Raw genomic sequence first — 18,028 nt, 5'->3', positions numbered from 1 at the left:
CAACTGGATCATGGACTTCCTGACAGGACGCCCCCATGTGGTGAGGGTAGGCAACAGTACGTCCTCCACGCTGACCCTTAACACAGGGGCCCCTAAGAGGTGCATGCATAGTCCCCTCCTATACTCCTTCTTCACCCATGACTGTGTGGTTGCACACAACACCATCATTAAGTTTGCAGATGACACGACGGTGGTAGGCCTGATCACCGATGAAGATGAGACAGCCTATAGGGAGGTCAGAGACCTGACAATGTGGTGCCAAGACAACAACCTTTCCCTCAACGTTAGTAAGACAAAGGCGCTGATCGTGAACTACAGGAAAGGGAGGGCCGAGCACGCACCCGTTCACAATTACCGAAATACCACTGCACATCGACTCGGTACGAGGCGCAGGGCGATCCGGCCGGCGACGGTTGAACTCCCGCAGCAGTTCAGGGTCCAACACATCTGCCACCGGAACCCAGCACTTCTCCTTCGGGCCGTACCCCTCCCACTCCACGAGGTACTGAAGGCCCCCCGCCCGATGCCTCGAATCCAGGATGGAACGAACGGAGTACGCCGGGGCCCCCTCGATGTCCAGAGGGGGAGGAGGAACCTCCCGCACCTCAGATTCCTGGAGTGGACCAACCACCACCGGCCTGAGGAGAGACACAAGGAACGAGGGGTTAATGCGGTAATCGGGGGGAAGTTGTAACCTGTAACACACCTCATTCACTCTCCTCAGGACTATGAATGGCCCCACAAACCGGCGGGCCCAGCTTCCGGCAGGGCAGATGGAGGGGCAGGTTTTGGGTTGAGAGCCAGACCTGGCCCCGGTGCGAACACCGAGGCCTCAATGCGGTGATGGTCTGCGCCCACTTTCTGGTGCAGCACGGTGCGCCGAAGTTGGACATGGGTGGTGTCCCATGTTTCCTCCGCGCGCCGGAACCAGTCGTCCACCGCAGGAGCCTCGGTCTGACTCTGATGCCAAGGAGCCAGAACCGGCTGATACCCCAATACACACTGGAAGGGGGTGAGGGTAGTGTAGGCGTGGCAGAGCAAGTTCTGGGCCATGTCTGCCCAGGGCACGAACGCTGCCCACTCCCCCGGCCTGTCCTGGCAATAGGACCTCAGAAACCTACCCACATCCTGGTTTACTCTCTCCACCTGCCCGTTACTCTCAGGGTGAAAACCTGAGGTAAGGCTGACCGAGACCCCCAGACGTTCCATGAACGCCTTCCAGACCCTCGACGTGAACTGGGGACCCTGATCAGACACTATTTCCTCAGGCACCCCGTAGTGCCGGAAGATGTGTGTAAAGAAGGCCTCCGCAGTCTGTAGGGCCGTAGGGAGACCGGGCAAAGGGAGGAGACGACAGGACTTAGAAAAACGATCCACAACGACCAGGATCGCGGTGTTACCCTGTGAGGGAGGACGATCGGTCAGGAAATCTACCGACAGGTACGACCACGGCCGTTGTGGAACGAGTAAGGGTTGTAACTTACCTCTGGGCAGGTGCCTAGGAGCCTTGCACTGGGCGCACACCAAGCAGGAGGAAACATAAACCCTCATGTCCTTTGCCAAGGTGGGCCACCAGTACTTCCCAGTCAGACAGCGCACCGTCTGACCGATTCCCAGATGACCAGAGAAGGGTGACATGTGGGCCCAGTAGATCAACTGGTCACGGACAGCAGACGGAACGTACAGACGCCCGACGGGACACTGGAAGGGAGCAGGCTCTGTACGCAACACCTGCTCAATGTCCGTGTCCATCTCCCACACGACCGGCGCTACCAGGCAGGAGGCCGGGAGTATGGGAGTCTGATCCATGGACTGCTCCTCTGTGTCATACATCCGGGACAGTGCATCTGCCTTCATATTCTGGGAACCTGGTCTGTAGGACAGGGTAAACACAAAACGGGTAAAGAACATGGCCCACCTTGCCTGACGAGGATTCAGTCTCCTCGCTGCCCGGATGTACTCCAGGTTGCGGTGGTCAGTCCAGATGAGAAAAGGGTGTTTAGCCCCCTCAAGCCAATGTCTCCACGCCTTCAAAGCCTTAACCACAGCCAACAGCTCCCGGTCCCCCACATCATAGTTCCGCTCCGCTGGGCTGAGCTTCTTCAAGAAGAAAGCACAGGGGCAGAGCTTCGGTGTCGTGCCTGAGTGCTGAGAGAGCACGGCTCCTATCCTAGCCTCGGTCGCGTCCACCTCTACTATGAACGCCAAAGAGGGATCTGGATGGGCCAGCACGGGAGCCGAGGTAAACAGAGCTCTTAGGTGCCCAAAAGCCCTGTCCGCCTCAACCGACCTCAACCGACCAGCTGCCACAAAATCCCAGATAAATCTCCGGTAGTAATTGGCAAACCCTAAAAACCGCTGCACCTCCTTTACCGTGGTGGGAGTCGGCCAATTATGCACGGCTGAAATGCGGTCACTCTCCATCTCCACCCCTGATGTGGAAATGCGAAACCCTAGGAAGGAGATGGCCTGCTGGAAGAACAGGCATTTCTCAGCCTTGACGTACAGGTCATGCTCCAACAGTCGTCCAAGTACCCTGCGCGCCAAGGACACATGCTCGGCACGTGTAGCGGAGTATATCAGAATGTCATCGATATACACCACTACACCCTGCCCGTGCAGGTCCCTGAAAATTTAATCTACAAAGGATTGGAAGACTGATGGAGCATTCATCAACCTGTACAGCATGACGAGGTACTAATAATGCCCTGAGGTGGTACTAAACGGCGTCTTCCACTAGTCTCCCTCCCGGATACGCACCAGGTTGTACGCGCTCCTGAGATCCAGTTTAGTGAAGAAGCGCGCCCCGTGCATTGACTCAATCGCCGTGGCAATGAGAGGTAGTGGGTAACTGTACCTCATCGTGATTTGATTGAGACCTCACAAAAAAGAAACTCGAGGAGGCGGGTGAAGTGGAGGAACGAATGTACCCCTGACGCAGGGGTTCAGAGACATATGTCTCCATAGCTGCCGTCTCCGCTTGCGACAGGGGATACACGTGACTCCTGGGAAGTGCAGCGTCTACCAGGAGATTTATCGCCTACTTTTTACAGAAGGCGAGAGCCAAATTGGCATATTCTGGGGGGATGCGCACAGTGGAGACCTGGTCTGGACTTTCCACCGTGGTAGCACCAACGGAAACGCCTACACACCTCCCCAAGCACTCTTGCGACCACCCCATGAGAGCCCTCTGTTGCCATGAAATGGTGGGGTCATGATGAGCTAACCAGGGAAGGCCTAGCACCACGGGAAATGCAGGAGAGTCAATGAGGAAGAGACTGATTTTCTCCTCGTGACCTCCCTGCGTCACCATGTCCAGGTTCCCTGGTTAGCGCGGACCCTAATGGTCGACTGTCCAGAGCGTGTACCGGGAAAGGTCTAACCACAGGAATAATGGGGATCCCTAAACTAAGGGAGAATGCTCTATCAATGAAATTCCCAGCCGCGCCTGAATCGACGAGCGCCTTATGCTGGGAATGCAGGGAAAACGCAGGAAAACAAACAGGTATAAACAGGTGGACAACAGAGCACTCTGGATGAGAGTGGTGCAGATTCACCTGGGGTGATGCCAGAATGCCCTGCCTGCTGCCTCGACTCCCAGAAGGACCAACCCGGCACCGACCAGCAGTGTGCCCTCTGCGGCCACAGATGGTGCACGTGAAGACCCCTCCTCCAGCCTCTCTAAGCGCAGCCCCTCCCAGCTCCATGGGCACCGGAGCAGGGGTGCTGGAAGATGGAACCGACAGAGCCCTCTCTGGACGTCCGCAGGTGACCAGCAGGTTATCAAACAGGATGGACAGATCCACCAGTTGGTCAAAAGTGATGGTGGCATCCCTGCAGGCCAACTCCCGTCAGACGTCCTCGCGCAGGCTGCATCGGTAGTGGTCAATAAGGGCCCTGTCGTTCCATCCTTCTTCGGTGGCCAAAGTCCAGAATTCCAGTGCCAACTCCTGGGCGCTCCTCATCCCCTGCCTCAAGTGGAAGAGCCGTTCCCCCACCACTCTACCCTCGGGCTGATGGTCGAAGACGGCGGGTGAACTCCTCGAAGTGGTCCAACGCCGTGTCTCCCCACACGGCGTTTGCCCACTCCAGAGCTCTCCCCGAGAGGCATGAGACAAGGGCGGACACCCTCTCCCTTCCCGAGGGAGCTGGGTGAACGGTGGCCAGGTATAGGTCCAGCTGTAACAGGAACCCCTGGCACCGTGCTGCCGTTCCATCATACTCCCTGGGAAGGGAGAGACGCATCCCACTGGGACTGGATCCAGGAGGGACGGGTAGAGGTACCCCCGGTTGCGCTGGTCGAGGCGCTGGAGAGACTTCCTGTCTCTCCCAGTGGTCTATGGTCTGGACAACGAGATCCATCGTGGCGCCGAGATGTTGTAGCATTGCCGAGTGTTCCCGGACGCGCTCCTCGATTCCTCTGACCGGGGTACCTGCTCCTGCTGACTCCATGGGTGGTGTGAAATTCTGTCAAAGTGTTGGGTGCGTACTGGTAGCAAAGTCAGGTGCAGGAGAGCAGAGAGTTGTGAACAGGCGCACACTTTATTGAGGCAGGAGAAAACAGCAGACGGATGCAACTGCGACAAAACCTCCAGCCACAATAGCAAAACACAGTCACAAAAATGATATCAAATAAACATACTACGTGCAATAACACGGATCATAAACACCAGCCTGGCGCGTAACCTCAAACACGTAACACGAAACAATTTCACACAAAGACATGGGGGGAAACAGATGAATAAATACATGCAGTGTGATTAGGAATGTAAACCAGGTGAGCAGGGAACAAGACAAAACAAATGGAACAATGAAAAATGGAGCGGCGATGGCTAGAAAGCCGGTGACATCGACCGCCGAACGCCGCCCGAACAAGGAGAGGAGCCGACTTCGGCGGAAGTCGTGACAGAAGCATGTGACAAATAAAATGTGATTTGATTTCTTTCTCGCTCTCTCTCTCTCTCGCATGCATGCACGCAAGCACGCACAAACGCATGCACGCACGCACACACACACACACACACACACACACACACACACACACACACACACACACACACACACACACACACACACACACACACACACACACACACACACACACACACACACACACACAGACTCTCCCTCTCAAACTTTGGGAGTATTTAGCGCACAAGCCCATTGGCCTCTTCTCTCTCTCTGTACCTGAATGCCATAACCTGGTTTTACCAGTCATTGAAGAGGGTACTTGGAAAGAGAGTTGGGAGCGGGCGTGAGGAGAGAGGGGTGGGAAGAGGTGGGTTGGAAAGTCCAGTGGTACTAGATAGTAAGGCAGTCAACTGGTCCTCCTCCTGACAAGAGATCAATACCGTCTTTGGAGTGGCTGGAGTCAAGCTGCTGGGTCTGACGGGGCCGTGTGGCGTAATTGGATCAGGGGCGCAGCGAGTCGCCTGGCTTCCCCCTTCAGCATTGTCACAGCTGTCAGATGTCATCCCCCAGCACCGCTGTCACTGCAGGAGGCTAGTGGCTCTTTTCTCCCCCCACCTCGCCCCATGCAAATGTCCACTTAGCAGATGAATGCCGCTGATATTAGCCACATTTTTCATGCTTTTATGCAAAAGAAAGATCTGTGTCATCTGAGAATTTCATGGAAATAAAATCGCCATTTATCCAGCGCTGGAAGAGTGAAACGGCCTGTAAAAAGTGAAAATGATTCGGTTAAGGTTATAATAAAAAATAAAAAAAATGTGGCTTTGAAAAACAAACAATGCAGGAGTTGGGGATGAATTGAAATAAAAAAAAGTAGTAAATAAGAAAACTTGATAGAAGATAGGTAATAAAATATTCCCACTGTCTATAAAATCTCATATAATACACCTGTAACACCTAATCCAAGTTCATTGATTGACTGTGGCGTAACCTCAGATGTTTATGAGGTGAAACTCTACATCGTGAGATCTAGATTGTTTTTCAAACAGGTATTGATCTTCTTCATTGTGCTGGAGCCGCTTAAAATAGGCTTCACACGGTTTGGTGTCAAGTAGGTTTGGCTGAAGGCAATATTCAAACCATCAAACACAGCCACAAAGCACAGCTGGTTTAAACAGATGTACTTTTTTTTATCTAACATCATGTCTAATGTATTAATTGATGATTTTTATCCTACTCCTTCTGGTCCAAGTGGGGGGAATGATGGATTTCACCACTGATGATAATTCTCTATGCGGAAACAGGATAATACATGTGATAACACGGTGATAGTCTTTAGCTAATCTAGCCAGTGTGAGTCCACGCAGCCCAAAGCCCTAAAACACACAAAGGAGTTTGATTTTCCTCGCTGAAACAGAAATTATATTTTGTCCACTATGACTAAAATGCTTGCCGTTTGAAAGCCTCAATAATTGCCACCATTTTATCAGAGGGGCCAAAACGCATTTTGGAATTATCATGCATCATGTGACAGATGCTGGAGTTTCAAACTGCAGCAGACAATAGAGTCTGGATGGATTAAAGGCTGGTTAGACATTAAACGGGAATCCATATGTAAATTTAGAGCTCCAATTAGGAGACAGTGTTTGTGATGTAATCCGTCAAGAGATTCTCTGCCCTCTATTTTCGCACACTTAATCAAATTAAAAGCTTAGGAGAACAGTGTGATTATCAGGATTGTCGACAATCGTTCAATTCCTTTTAGTTTGTTGGGCAAATAATACGTGGTTTCGCTACAATTTATCTAGAGGCTTAAGTTAATGTCTACTGTTGCTTCTTTTAGGGAGTAAATGTAATACATGATTTGCATTCTAAGCGTTAGACCCAATTAATTCTTATATTAGGATGGATTATTTTGGAAATATATGTTCATTTTCCTCTAGATAAACATATTATCAAAGATAGACTGCTGTACATAGAGTACACTGGTAAATGTAGAGTCAATGTAAAAGCCATCAGTCTCCTGTCTGGGCCTGGTGAAGGGAGAGATTGGTTGTTCAGATTGGGAATGGCAGAGTTCAGATGGCAGCACTTTGATCATGAGGCCTCAAGGCTCCTGGACCTCAGGGCTGATCAGACAGCCAGAACACAGACCCTCCCTCCCTCCCTCCCTCCCTCCCTCCCTCTCTCTCTCTCACACACACACGCACACACACACACACACACACACACACACACACAAACACACAAACACACAAACCCTGGTGAGACTGAATCATTGTTTCACTGCTTTATGGCAACAGGCGAAGACGGTCCTTCAGGGACTGCATGTTCACCTCTGCAGTCTCAACGGTTCAGCGGGCCCAAGAATGTGGTTAACAAATGTGGAGAAAGCTATCCAACTTCAGGGCGGTTGCCGGCTTGTGCTAAGTGATCTGTATTCCCTGTGAATCTGCTGTTCCCTAACCCTGTGAAATTAACAGTACTTCCTGTCACCTCGCCCCCTGACCTCTCACATAATACCACATTCAAAAAGCACCATGCATGAGTGTCCTCATGTAATGTAAAAAACCTAACATTTAGGCCAGGTTTAAGGATCTAGCTAACAGCCACTTGTTTTAAAAATCAACCCAACATGAATCAACCAAACGGGAACTTTTACTTTCTATTTTCGTACTTGTCAGAATATCACTCCAGCTGAATATACCGTGACGCCATCAGGTCTCTAAATTTGAGTGATTTTGGTTCTCTCTGTAAAACACCATTCTCCATTGTGAGAATCCCAGCAGAATGGGTTTGGATATCTGGAGGTATTAAATAGTGGGGAAAAGAAGTGTTTTGTAGACATAATTTCCCAGATACCACCTGGAGTATGACAGCGTACAAGATAAGGAACAAGGCATCGGGAGTCTCCTGCAAAGTAAAGATTGGCAGCTGGAAGTGAGGCTTACAGGCTGACCTACACACAAGACCTCTTCACCCATGACTCATAATCACCACTCAGGGAGAGCCACGTGGCCAAGTAAAAGGCAGGCACAGCCATTAGGCGGGTGCTTAAAACTCCACTTAAATATCACTTTATAGCCTATTACTTAAACCATGGTTTGGTATTTACATGACACTTTCAGGGAGCTTTTTGGCGTGGTAATACAATTGCTTTGCAGGGAGAACATGGGATGTGGTGCTGTTGTGACAAAGTGCTCAACACGAAGACGGACACCAAGAGAGAATTACCACACTAAGACAGACGATGGGGAAAGTATTACCTAGCCATACGCGCTCTCAAATCCATGATTTAACAAAAAGAAAAGGGATTTCAGTAAAGCTAATATCACCAGGGATTTAAGTGAATTAATAGTATTATTTGTGGTGAAGAGTGGGCCTAGCGGCTTTTGAACGCGATATACATGTTAAACTGTATTTCAGACCTTATCTTCAAAATGTATGTTTAATTTCCTTCAGTGAAAACATTTGCCTACATTTGCTTTAGATTTATATTTTGACCTGTCCATTTGTTTGGTGGCATGAAATGTCTGTGACGGTGGTGGTGGCATTGTGTGTTGGTGCCCCAGCAGGATGAACTTGGATCAGTGGAGACAGCCCTACCCTGGGGTCAGCAGCAACCACGCCTCTCTGATGTGATGTGGAGCAGGGGTGATGGTGTGTAAATAAAGGCAGAGAATTGGAACTCTTGTCGTGGCTGCATAGCGGAGCAGCTCAAGCATTTAAAGATGGTTGCCAGCAAACCTGACTGGGAGGCTGATTCGTGTGTGGCTGTGCGGTGGCTGTGGCTAGGGTGAAGACGGTGGTTCCCTCCACCACTGCTTCCCCTCTCACTCCTTCCTCCTGTTCTGGCCTGACATATCAGGACCAGTTCACCCGGCTGCTCATCGCTGACATGTGACTGTATAGCAATATGAAAACAATTATGGCTACCATACAATCCACGGTAGGTTGTTAGTTATCGACAACTTAAGCTCTTTCTTTGGTTGTGGTTAGATCTAAGAGTGTATAATTGCATTTTTAGACTTAGTGAACTAATGTCACCATTCACAAACAACTCACTCTACAAATAATTCTGTTGATTCATAGTCTATGATGTATCATCAGAATACTATCTAAATGACATTCCTTATCAGCAGTTCCTACCAAATACGCTGTCGGTGGATTGATGGCTTTTTCTTATTTCAGTGTCATATTCAGTCTAAATATGCATTGTGTTAATGTCTACTAGACTAAGGATTACATCAATTAAATGTTGATGAAAATGGCATCTTTCCTGGTAACACACTGCCTGTTTCTCCTGACATTTTGCACCCATTATATTTTCAGATATTCAACGCATTTCTGACACATTCGTGGACATTTTGATAAACATTGAAATGGGACGTGGGAGACAAGGTGAGGCAGGGTATCTCACCACTCTGCATTTCAACAGAAATACCAACTTCTGTTTCCAAACTGTGAAGGGAGGTTAAGAAGAAGCCAATCCACGTATTTGTCATAGCTGTCACGGAGACCGTGATCCAGCCAATCACAAGGGGGCTTAATTTGGCTGTGACAGTTGCCTTTATAAAATGTCTTCCGAGGGGAGAGGAAGTGCTTGAAGTTAATTGGGTGAGGGATTGTGTCCTTAAACTCCAGTCAGAAGTGTAGGTTTAGTGTACTTTTACCTTAATGCCATAATAGGTGGAGATATGAGGCTGTTCGTTCATAATGCAACTCATCATTTCAGAAGTAAAGTCATATGAATGGAATTGACACAAACTACAGGGTGCTTTTGACTGTCGCAACTAGCAGGCGTCTACACCAGCCTTCCTTTCTTATCTGAAAGTGTTAAGCTACTTCAAGAAACATCATGTATTTTCAATCTACTGTATGGGCTGCAGTCCAATGAATCTGTGCCATAGCTGCGTTTCTGTTGACAAAGACCACTCATTTCTATAGGCGGGATGACAGACATTCTTTACCATTAATATCCTTTATTTATCATTCATATCTGTGTTTATGCATAATACTTTTCAAAATATATGATTCCGTTTAATCAACAGGCTTTATGTGCAGCAAACTTTCGCTTCCACTTTCTGACTGAGTCTGTCTAATTATGAGGCGGGCCATGGGGAAAGCTTGCCAATGTTTGCCAGTGGGTTTGCTGAAAGATGAGACTGTGATGAATATCCCACCTTCATATATATGCAGGGGGACTTGACTTTAATTCACTGTAAATATACAACTCATACACCTCTTCACGGCTTTGAAATTCTTAAACATTTCTTACAGAAAGGTGAGCTTTTTCAATCTCACGAGTCCCTAATGTGCTTTTTACTTTATTAACCTTCCTTGGCATCTGGCAGAGCTTCAATTATCTATTTATAAGAGAAAGCAAACATTAATGCAACATATTCATTCTGCATCTTCCCTCACCAAGGAATTATTTCAAGAATAAACCCTAAAATCTTGTTTGCTTTTGTTTATGGACATTTTGCATGCTAACAAAAGGTCCGTAATTCATGATGGAATTCAGGGGTGAAAATCATAATTTGGACAAACAGCATGGTTCATTCCACCATAATTCTTTATTCAACTGGCATATCATGGAAATTACAACAGTCATAGCAGATTAACCCTGTGTGTGCTTTCTGTGGCTTCCTACTTTGATAGATTTACATGCATCAGGATCAAAACTCTGTTTGGAAAGAGACAGATGGTTCATTTCATCCTATCCGTTTCCTTTCTCTTATGAAACAATCACAACTGTTAAGTTGGAATATTTAAACATAAATAATGCATTGCTTTAGAGCATTCTCCAATAGAATACTTCCAGCTCCAAATGCTGGACCACATTACTTTTCAAACCCACACAACTTTTAGCATCTAGGACCAAATGTGGAACAGGTGGTCTGGACAATGTGAGCAAACGTTATTACATTTACCTCTGAGATGTATCCCTGTGCTTCATTCCTTTCTTTGAATAAAACCAGGCATATTAATCAAAGGAGCTGATCGTGGACTACAGGAAACGGAGGGCCGAGCACGCCCCCATCCACATCGATGGGGCTGTAGTGGAGCGGGTTGAGAGCATCAAGTTCCTTGGTGTCTACATCACTAAGGAATTATCACGGTCCGCACACATCAACACAGCTCTGAAGAAGGCACGAAAACACCTCTTCGCCCTCAGGAGGCCCAAAAAGATTTGGCATGGGCCCTCAGATCCTCGAGAAGTTCTACAGCTGCACCATTGAGAGCATCTTGACTGGCTGCATCACCGCTTGGTATGGCAACTGCTTGGCATCCGACCGTAAGGCGCTACAGAGGGTAGTGCGTATGGCCCCGTACATCACTGGGGCCGAGCTTCCTGCCATCCAGAACCGCTATACGGTGTCAGAGGAAGGCCCTACAAATTTTCTAAACTCCAGCCATCCAAGTCATAGACTGTTCTCTCTGCTACCAAACGGCAAGCGGTACCAATGAACTAAGACTGGAACCAACAGGACCCTGAACAGCTTCTACCCCCAAGACATAAGACTGCTAAATAGTTAGTTAAATAGTTAATCAATAGATACCCGGACTATCTCTATTGACCCTTTTAGCACTAAGTCTATTAGCACATCGCATACGCTGCTGCTACTGTTTATGATCTAACCTATATGTACATATCTATCTCGATTACCTCGTAACCCTGCACAGCTTTCTCGGTACTGGTACCCGGTGTATATAGACAGCCAGGTTATCGTTACTCATTGTGTATTTAGTCCTTGTTTTTTTTTACCCATCCACCACCCCCCTCTTCAGAGGATACAAATATATATTTTTGTTTTAACAGCTTTTTGGCTACATATACATGCATTTTACATGTCACAATTTACTTGTACATTTTGCATATACATTTAACATACACTTTTATATACAGCAATCACATAAAAATAATTAATTACCGAACATGAGCTCTTTAATCCCTCTGTAACGAGGGTCATCTAATGGGGACCAAGACGTGGCGTGTGACGTGCTCATATTTACTTTTATTAACTCAAAAATCAAACAAACAACAAAACGACCGTAAACAGTCCTGTCAGGTGCAACATACACAAAACAGGAAACAACCATCCACAAAACACAGGAAAAAACACCCCTACTAAATAGGACCTTGAATTAGAGGAAACGAGGAACAGCTGCCTCCAATTGAAGGTCAACCCAAGAAACTTAAACATAGAAATAGACATACTAGAACAAACATAGAAATATACTAACATAGAACTTAAACCCAAAAACCCTGAAACACATAAACAAACACCCCCTGCAACACCCTGACCAAACTACAATAACAAATAACCCCCTTTACTGGTCAGGATGTGACACCCTCCCCTCAGCCACTCTCAGCCCATCTCACCTATCACCACAGACCACCCTTGTTTGGTTTCCATGCGCCATATATATTTTCAATTGTGCTGTGATGTTTTACATGAATTTTGAGCCTTTCTAATCCCATAGTATCCACAGATTGTGAGCTACAGATGAAATCCTTTCTTACGAGTATTATTATATTATTGATTGAGTATGAAAAGCTACTGTACATAGGGGTAATACCATAATAAATGATCTAATGATTAGGGCTCTTTGCAGCAAAACCTACAGAGCTGAGATTGTTGTATGCCCCATATATATATATATATATATATATATATATATATATATATATATATAATTCTGTTGGTTACAATCATTTTGAATAATAATTTTTTTTAAACTCGAAGTGTTGAATCAAGTGTTGTTTTTTTATATCAGTTCATATACCATGTGCCAAGGAATCAGTACATCGAAAATCTTTTCCCAATTCATTTTTCAACCTGTATGGCACAGCTGTCAACATTTTTCTCGTCAAATGAAACTGGTATATTTTTCTATTTATGCCAATCCTTTTCAGCTAGTTTGTATATTTTATATATGGCAGACAAACAAGTTCTTTACTTTCTCCCTCTTCCACTTGCCTCCATTTTTGCAGTAGTGCTGCAATCAGTTGGTTGTAAGTTTGGATTGAACAGACATTCCCATATATTTTCCATAGCTGCATATGTGACATAACTCCCCCATTTCTATTCATAATATCATTCATAAATATATATTTTTTAATCAGAAATAATGTTTTTTTATTCATCAGTATATTTGAGTTTAACCATAATATTTGTTGTAATATTGGTTCTCTCTTTTCCGGAGAATAACGTTTTAATTGTGACCAGCTTTGTATGGCTTGTTTGAGAAAGTGCGATATTTTAAGCAAAGTTTCCTTTTCAATCAGTTGGAAATGAGAAGGTGTAATCTGTATACAGGGAAAAAGGCCATTTTTGAACAAAGGATGAGCCTTTCTTAATAACCTACTGGAGAAGCATTTTGGGTTTAAGTATAACTTACTGTGTGTATGAGTGAAGCTTTTAGTGAGGTGTTTAATGCATTAATATTTCATAATTTTAGCTCCCTAACTCATATTCCTTATATAAATAGGCATGTTTAATTTTGTCTGGCTTAGCGTTCCAAATAAAGTGAAATAGACAGTACCATTAGTAAGAGTAGGCTGCTCAATTAGTAAGAGTAGACTGCTCCATTAGTAAGAGTAGGCTGCTCCATTATAAGAGTAGGCAGCACCATTAGTAAGAGTAGGCTGCTCCATTAGTAAGAGTAGGCTGCTCCATTAGTAAGAGTAGGCAGCGCCATTAGTAAGAGTAGGCTGCTCCATTAGTAAGAGTAGGCAGCTCCATTAGTAAGAGTAGGCTGCTCCATTAGGAAGAGTAGGCTGCTCCATTAGTAAGAGTAGGCAGCGCCATTAGTAAGAGTAGGCTGCTCCATTAGTAAGAGTAGGCTGCTCCATTAGTAAGAGTAGGCAGCTCCATTAGTAAGAGTAGGCTGCTCCATTAGTAAGAGTAGACAGCGCCATTAGTAAGAGTAGGCTGCTCCATTAGTAAGAGTAGGCAGCTCCATTAGTAAGAGTAGGCTGCTCCATTAGGAAGAGTAGGCTGCTCCATTAGTAAGAGTAGGCAGCGCCATTAGTAAGAGTAGGCTGCTCCATTAGTAAGAGTAGGCTGCTCCATTAGTAAGAGTAGGCTGCTCCATTAGTAAGAGTAGGCTGCTCCATTATAAGAGTAGGCTGCTCCATTAGTAAGAGTAGGCTGCTCAATTAGTAAGAGTAGGCAGCTCCATTAGTAAGAGTAGGCAGCTCCATTAGTAAGAGTAGGCAGCTCCATTAGTAAGAGTAGGCAGCTCCATTAGTAAGAGTAGGCTGCTCCATTAGTAAGAGTAGGCAGCTCCATTAGTAAGAGTAGGCTGCTCCATTAGTAAGAGTAGGCAGCACCATTAGTAAGTAAGTAAAGTGTGATAGGACCAAAGAATTCATCCATGTGATTTTTCCATAAATAGACAAGTACTTACCTCTCCATGGTTGCAGAATCTTATCTATTTTTGCTAACTTTCTATTGAAATTGGTTGCGATAAGTTAATTTGTATTTTTTGAGATATGAATACCAAATACACTACCAGTCAAAAGTAGCACAACACCTACTCATTCCAGGGTTTTTCTTTATTTTTTTATATTTTCTACATTGTAGAATAATAGTGACGACATTAAAACGATGAAATAACACATATGGAATCATGTAGTAACAAAAAAGTGTTAAACAAATCAAAATATATTTTATATTTGAGATTCTTCAAATAGCCACCCTTTGCTTTGATGACAGCCTGGCACGCTCTTGGCATTCTCTCAACCAGCTCCACCTGGAATGCTTTCCCACAGTCTTGAAGGAGTTCCCACATATGCTGAGCCCTTGTTGGCTGCTTTTCCTTTCTATTATTTTGTTTACGAAGCATGTGACAAATAAAAATATATTTTGATTTGAAATCCCCAGCCTAAATGAACTGCTGGAAGCCGTGCCCCATTAGAATAGTCTGAAGGAAATGTAGATGATCATTATTAGACCTAGTACTCAGTCCTCATATTCTATTTCTTTACATGTAAATGCTCTGCCCCTCTGCTCAATGAGCTCTGAACACTTAGAGTGTACCGTAAAACTTCACATCAACACAGTCTCAAATAGCCACAGCACACATCTCAGCAAATAAACATCTGTTCCCACTAATTGAAGTTTTAGGGTAATACAGTGCCTTAGCTACATATTGTCCTCAGAACTGTATTCCAATAACATCATATTGTCACGCCCTGACCTAAGAGAGCTGTTTTTCTCTGTTTAGTTGGGTCAGGGTGTGATAGGAGGTGGGCATTCTATGTTTGTGTTTCTATGTTTGGCCGGGTATGGTTTCCAATCAGAGGCAGCTGTCTATCGTTGTCTCTGATTGGAAACCATACTTGCCTCCCTGTGGCTCAGTTGGTAGAGCATGGTGTTTGCAATGGTGTTTGCAATGCCAGGGTTGTGGGTTCGATTCCCACGGGGGGCCCTAAGGGGAAAAAAAAAAAAATTATGAAATTAATTGAAATGTATGCGTTCACTACTGTAAATCGCTCTGGATAAGAGTGTCTGCTAAATGACTAAAATGTAAATGCAATACTTAGGCAGCCTTTTCCCACTTGGTTTTCGTGGGTCGTTGTTTTCTGTTTCGTTTGTGTAACCTGACAGAACTGTTGGCTGTCGTTTTGTTTATTTGTCTAAGTGTTCGATTTCATTAAAATACAATATGACCGCTCAACACGCTGCGCCTTGGTCCCCTCTATACGACGTCCGTTACACATATAACAATACATGCCTCCGCGGAATGATTGTCCTCTAACCAAACTTGTTGACATTGGTACAGGGAGGAAAGGCAGTGCAGGGCTTGGGATTTGCCTCACACCGGACCACATTCACACTACTTTCCCCAAATTAGTAATGGTGTCCTGGGACGGGCCAGAATACATACAGGGATGTGATTACTATATCAGTATGCAGTATGGGACCTGAGATATGGCTATATAGTGGAAGATAGGAAACATTCATACAAATATGAAAATCAATACTGTTACCCTATTCCCTCTGTAAGCAGTCCTCTGTAGGGGAAGATATGGCTGCCGTTCTCCATTCTGCAGATATAGGGAGCGCAGCAGCATTAAGAAATCACCCTGAATGTGCCCGGGGAAGATAACTACACATGTTGGGTGTCTACAGGAGATTATTTACACAAAACAGGGAGCAGATAGGGTATATTTAATTGACTAGGGACAGTTTTCAGGGGTTTGGATGACGCTCTCGGAAGTAATCTGGATGAGGTGCTCACGGCAGACTACAAAGGGACCAGCGGAGTGGCTCACAGAGCTCGCAGAGCTACATATTGATGCTGACGTCTCTGCCACACCAATTACAGCCCACTGCTTCATTGGGGAGGAATCCCCACCATTATCTCTCTTAGCAACCTAGCACAAACTCGGTGTGTCAGAGGTCACCCAGGGGAGGAAAGGCTCTGGCTGGGACCTCCCAGTGGGGGCCGCTCCTACAAACCTGGTGCTTCAGGCACCCCCGTGGAGTGAGGTGCAACAGAGAGGTCCACAGCACAGCCCTGTCACTCACTGGGCTCTCCAAGCTTTGCACAATAGGAGAAAGGATCAGCCCAGAGACTATAGTTTAGAACACTGGCATTTTCCCTCCTCGTTCTCTACTGCTCAGCCCCATCTCAAAATATCTCTCCTCGACACTCCTTCGACACTTTTGTGCTGCAGCTTTTAAAACGAGAGTGCATCCTTAGTACAAATGTCAGGTTGCAACAAAGCGATTGTGCAGTAGTGTATTTAGCCTTATGCTGCAATGATGATCCTCTCCAGAAGATGCTATTGATGCGCTCATAACAATGAGATCTTCCGGGGATTATTTTAAAGTATCGTAACCTCCTCATATCCCATACTACCGTGAAGTGCCTTCGCACCTAACGCAAAGAATAGTGCAGTACAAAAACAATGCAACAGTACAGGTTATTTCATAAGGCTGGAGAGCTTCCTACACATCAGACAATTATTGTTATTTTGAACCTTTATTTAACTAGGCAAGTCAGTTAAGAAGAAATTCTTATTTACAATGACGGCCTACCAGGGAACAGTGGGTTAACAGCCTTGTTCGGGGCAGAACGACAGATGTTTACCTTGTCAGCTCAGGGATTCAATCCAGCAACCTTTCAGTTACTAGCCCAACACTCTAGCCACTAGGCTACCTGCCGACAATGCAGTAGTTCCAGAATATTTCCAGTTCTCAACTAACATGTCCACATGGTCGTGGCGTGCAGATGGAGCGCCGGGAGCCACGAGGCCGGAGCGGCAGGAAGCCATCACATTGAGTTATCAGCTACATCCCTGCGTCCGGGAAGGCAGTGTCCAGCCAAGCACCAGTCAAAGCCCCTCATAGCCCCCACCGCTACACACACAGATCTCCGTCCCAAACGGTCGGGGGGGGGCCGACAGGAGTCATTAGAGATCCAGGTCCTCTGATACCACAAACAAACAACACCTCCACCTACAGCCGGGGTCCCCACAAAGCAGAGCTCTTTGACCACGCAGCCACCAGCCGCACGCCTCACACCACTTGTCTGTGCCAGTACTTGATATAATCACTAACAGATACAGTAGAATTGTTCGTTTTGCGTCAGCGTTAGGGATTAGGTTCAAATTGTTGAAAGTGTGGTTTTTCCAGTATGTTGTCTGATACAGAATGATAATAAAAAGCATGACGGTGCTATTTAAAAAAAAAAATCATTACAGTGATAGATCCACTGTGCGCTGGCTCACAGTATTCAAAGGCTTGTTGCTTGTTCATCCTACCATGATCTGGGTAAGAGACGAAGCACAGCGAGCCGGCTCCAAGACAAACAGTCTCCTAACGGCACAACTCAACATAAAGCAACGCTGCACAGGTACAGCCGTATCATAAGCCTATTAACTTTAATTAGATAAAATGTGATGCTCACCTTTCTACCGCGACAATAAATTAATGACTACCCAAAGAGAATAAAAAGAGTGGTAAGTGAAACGGGTTCTCTCCCATATTTCAAGGCATTTATAATGGCTCCTGAGCACACCTAGAATCTCCTGGGAGTTTAGATCAAACCCCTCCTGTGCGGAGCAGAGGGAGACCAGCCATAAATTGCTAATAGACTA

Source organism: Salmo salar, chromosome 21 (genome assembly GCF_965601325.2).
Source record: "Salmo salar chromosome 21, fSalSal1, whole genome shotgun sequence".
Lineage (NCBI taxonomy): Eukaryota > Metazoa > Chordata > Actinopteri > Salmoniformes > Salmonidae > Salmo > Salmo salar.
Note: the sequence above shows the minus strand (reverse complement) of the source record.